The sequence below is a fragment of the Galeopterus variegatus genome, unplaced genomic scaffold, assembly GCF_000696425.1.
Source record: "Galeopterus variegatus unplaced genomic scaffold, G_variegatus-3.0.2 Scaffold33, whole genome shotgun sequence".
NCBI classification, from domain to species: Eukaryota; Metazoa; Chordata; class Mammalia; order Dermoptera; family Cynocephalidae; genus Galeopterus; species Galeopterus variegatus.
Genome location: NW_007726144.1, coordinates 1,373,824 through 1,378,581, shown reverse-complemented (window position 1 = coordinate 1,378,581; position 4,758 = coordinate 1,373,824).

The following is a 4,758-nucleotide window of genomic DNA, read 5'->3' as shown; positions in this document are numbered from 1 at the left end:
TTAAAATTATTAACTACGGTGACAAATAATAAGCAAGAAAATATAACCTCTTCATATAAACTAACAAACAAAATGTTACCACAACTAATTTTAAGGAAAATGACAAAAGAAACTAGCAGCATATCTCGAAACAAACAAAAATAAACTAGTTGCACTTCTCTCTCTGTGACAGCCAGGTTTAAGATATCTCATGCTGCTGGAAAGGCTGGCATTAAGCAGACCTCACAGCAGATTACAGTAAGGTTGTATATTATCTTTAAAAGACTAAGACCAATATACAAAACTCAAATAACAATATGAAGTTATTTTAACTGGAGACCACCACCTATAAACATAGTAAGACTTCTCCACTGTGTGCAGACAAATCATTTTGGGTGGGAATGAAGAAGGCTAATTCTCTATCAGTAAGGCATGGAGGAAAAATTAGAATAAAGCCATAAGTGGAGCTGCTAATACAATAAAGTCATAGTACCTAGCAAGGAGCTAATACTCTGTATTTTAGAATACAACTCAAGAATAGGACACAAAGGGCCGGCCCGGTGGCACACTGCTACAGTGCCCCGCTTGGGAGCATGGTGGCGCTCCCGCCGAGGGTTCGGATCCCACATACAGACCGGTTCCCGCTCACTGGCTGAGCGAGGTATGGGAACAACACCGAGGGTTGTGATCCCATTGCCGGTCCCGGTCCGGTATGGGCGCGACACTGAGGGTTGCAATCCGTTGCCGGACACGAAAAAAGACAAAAAGGAAAAAAAAAAAAAAAAGAATAGGACACAAAAATCCTTTTCCATTCTTAATTCTTAAATATCCTGTATCATTTTTTGTGATTATTAACACGCATTTTTTAAAGTTGTGAAATATCTGATACACACAAGAGACTATATACACATATGTGCACATATATATACATACCACACACACATTAAGACATATGTTATGAAAAAATAACACCATGAACCTACTACCCATAAAAAAATTACAGAAAATATTTAACTTTTCACAAATTCACATGACATTCATATACAGACGCCATGCCAATATAGAGAAGAGACAATCAGACCATTTGTCACAAGATCTCTCCATTATCTTACTGAATCTGTCATATTAAAACACGTTTCTAAATGTCTTGCTCCTTTTAAAAATGCGGTAATTATTTTTAATTTCCAGTACTAGATTCATGGGTTGTCTGTCAAACAGCTACTGGATTTTACTCCAGAAGGGTATGTATACCCCAAAATGAACTTAACACCTATTTACAAAAACTCACTAGATAAACAAGATGAAGAATAGAACTGATATTTGTCTGTTTCAAATCAACAGTTACTTCTTTTATCCAAAAACATCAGATGATACCAAAACACATTTTTAAGCCACAAACTTGCATATAAAGCGTGAAGACCTTATAGCTTCCTAAGAATGAAAAATGGCAAAAAAACTTTGTAATTAAATGATGAAATCTTAACTTCTAGAATATGCTTCCCTCCTCCTTATCCTTTTTTTTTTCCTTTTTGTCTTTTTTCGTGACCGGTAACGGGATCGCAACCCTCAGTGTCGCGCCCTTACCGCAACCGGCAACGGGATCGCAACCCTTGGTGTCGCGCCTGCACCGCGCTCAACCAGGGAGCGGACCGGTCTCTATATGGGATCCAAACCCTCGGCGGTAGCGCCGCCACACTCCCAAGCACCGCACTCTACCGAGTGCACCACCGGGCCGGCCCCTCCTTATCCTTTTGATAGTCCCTACCATCATACAATTAATAGATCCAATTGGATTAAAATTTCTTCAAGGACAGAGACCATATATTATTCATCTTCATGTCCCTTGCATAGGATTAGCTCAATGTTATAACTAACCAAAGTCCAAAATGAGCTTCAAACCACCTCAGTACCAATGCAAAACTGGAAAAAGACGAGCTTAAGATGCTGAAAAAGAATAAAGCCACAGACACCTATGCTACATTATATTCCCTTATCACCTAATTCAGAATCGTGTACAAACACTGCAGAAATGTTTTCTAAGAATAAAAAGAATTAACACGATCGTAAAGTTCTCTTTACTCTCAACATGCTCAAATACTGTCATAAAATCTTTCACCTTAAACTCATATTAACATCCCCACCTCCCAAACAAAACTTTAGGGGGGAAAAAAGGCTTTCAAATGAGACCTGAATGGGCCAGCCCGTGGCTCACTTAGGAGAGTGTGGTGCTGATAACACCAAGGTCACAGGTTCGGATCCCTATACAGGGATGGCTGGTTAGCTCACTTGGGAGAGCGTTGTGCTGACTACACCAAGTCAAGGGTTAAGATCCCCTTACCAGACATCTTTTGAAAACAAAAACAAAAACAAAAAACAAATGAGACCTGAATATAAATTGGTTCTATTTCATTACAGTTTATGTTCCTGAAACATGCATCATTCATGTGATTGTTCTTATGCTCATTTTTTCACATGAAGGCCCAGTCTGTCTTTCATCAGAATCTGAGGGACAAGTAACCCCAAAAAACTTTAAGAACCACTAATCTAGCATATCAAGAAACATTTTATTTTCCGGAGGAATACAGTTAAGTTAGCTTAATTCAAGCATTCTTCCCATATTCAAAGAGTGGATCCTTACTATAAGATTAGTCTTTCAAAGAAGTCCTTCGGCCCAGCCAAAAAGTCCCAGTATCTACAGGAATACATATCAACAATCCCCAGATCCCAAACACAGTTTACTCATAAATGCCAACAAGGCACACTCTACCACAAACTGGCCACCCTGTCAGACTCTTAAATACTCTTGTATCTACCTTCTATACTAAATTGTCTAGAAGACCTAAATTCCCTCCAAACTGAATAGACTTGGAAGGAATGTTTTTTGGATTCAATTCCACATTGCCTTATTTGCCTCACTTAACTTAATACATATCACTGTCAAGATGATTCCCCTCATATGCACCTAGGCAATTTCAACAGGGACACCTTGATTATTTTCACCCCAAGGTATTCAATAAATATTCATTGAATAAATGAAAGAAGATCCTTCCTCCCATAGACTTAAAGGTAAGCTGTCAGCATCCATGCAACTGCTCTGGTACAAATTAAGCTATGAAAGCCTTGCCTCCCTCAAACATACAAGCTAAAATGCCAAAAATACTCTGCTTCCTCCATCAACACAAAATAATGTGTTTGGATACCCATTTCATACAGGTCAGACTTGCCAAGGACAACCCATGTTCCATACACATGTCTGACATGACCAGCCATATATGCTCCTATCTTTCCAATATACTCAGATTTGCCCACAAAGACCTCCTGAAGCACCAGGATATGCTACTGGATTAGTAATCAAAATATCTGGGTTAGAGTCCCAACTTTGTCACCAATTTAACATGTGACCTTGAAAAAGTTACCTCTTTACCCTTCCATCTCCTATTTTGTAAAGTGGTAGAAAACATACATCTATCATTTTAACAGAAATTTAGGATCACAAAGAAACTGAAAGAGTATTCTGAATAAAAAAAACCTTATTCTATTATAAAACGTTAATATAAATCAACAAAAAAGGTCATCCACTCGTTACAGTCTCGTAGCAATTATCCTGTTAAAGATGTTCTGGGCCTTCACATTTACACAATTCACTCTAACCAAAAGCACAAAATATTCTTAAGACCGCAACTGGCTAGGCCAAGTTTCTCCCCTCCCTGATTCCACACATACATGCTATATTGCCTAAAATACTGCCGTTACTGCTCTTTCCCAACAAGTAATTAGGAGCTCACAATCCCTAAAATACACACACTTATCAACCTATAGGGATCACCCAACATTTAAAAAAAATAAGCTCACTTATAAAGGGAACTCCATTACACTTATACAAACAGAGGCAAACTCTTCCGAAACACTTTCCATCCTTCACATACACACAAACACAGCCGCTATACACCAACAGACCATCTGTCTTCTAGACCAAAAACACCTCTTTCCATGTACAAACCAACCAGTGACATTAAACTTATAAAACACTGAGATCATTCTGTCGTTCCTACATACAATTCAGCTTGTTAGGAACACCACAGCCCTTGTCATACTGGTAAACTATCCTCTAAAGATTATCTCCCCTGCCACTCTTATTCTTTAAAGAGACACTAACTGGACTATGGGGGATGCTATACACAAACTAACCTGACAGGGGAACAGCCGACTCCGCCTCCACTCGCTTACTTTCCTGCCCCCTCCCCCAAGCCAGGAGCCTGCCTGTCAGGGACACCCCTTCACCCCCGCCTGGAGGGACTTCCCGGTAAGCTCAGGATCCCCTTCCCTACTCTCCCCTCCCCCATCCTTACCACCGCTCTCCCGGAGGTCCAGGTCCGGGAGATGACAGTAGCTCCCGGGAAGCCAAGGATTGAGTCACTGAGGGAGTACTTAGGCCTAAAAGCCTGCCCAAACCGTTCTACTCACCGTGTCAGAGGCCGAGGCCGAGAGCGATGAGAGTGCAGGGAAGTGGGGAGGAGGGGGTGGCCGCCAGGCTCCTCCGCTTCCCTTGGTCCACAGAGGATCCCTCCCGCTTGTCAGGAGGTGGCCAGCGGATAAGCGGACTGGCGGAAATGCGAGAGAGGAGAAGGGAAAGGCGTAGGTCTAAAAGGGGGGAAACCGAGGGGAGGCGGGTCCTGCAACCGAGACGGGCATAGTCTCCCCCTCCGCAAAGCGAACCCAAAATGGCGGCGGGAGCGGCGGCGGCGGCGGTAGAGCAGCGGCGGCGGCGGCGGCGGCGGC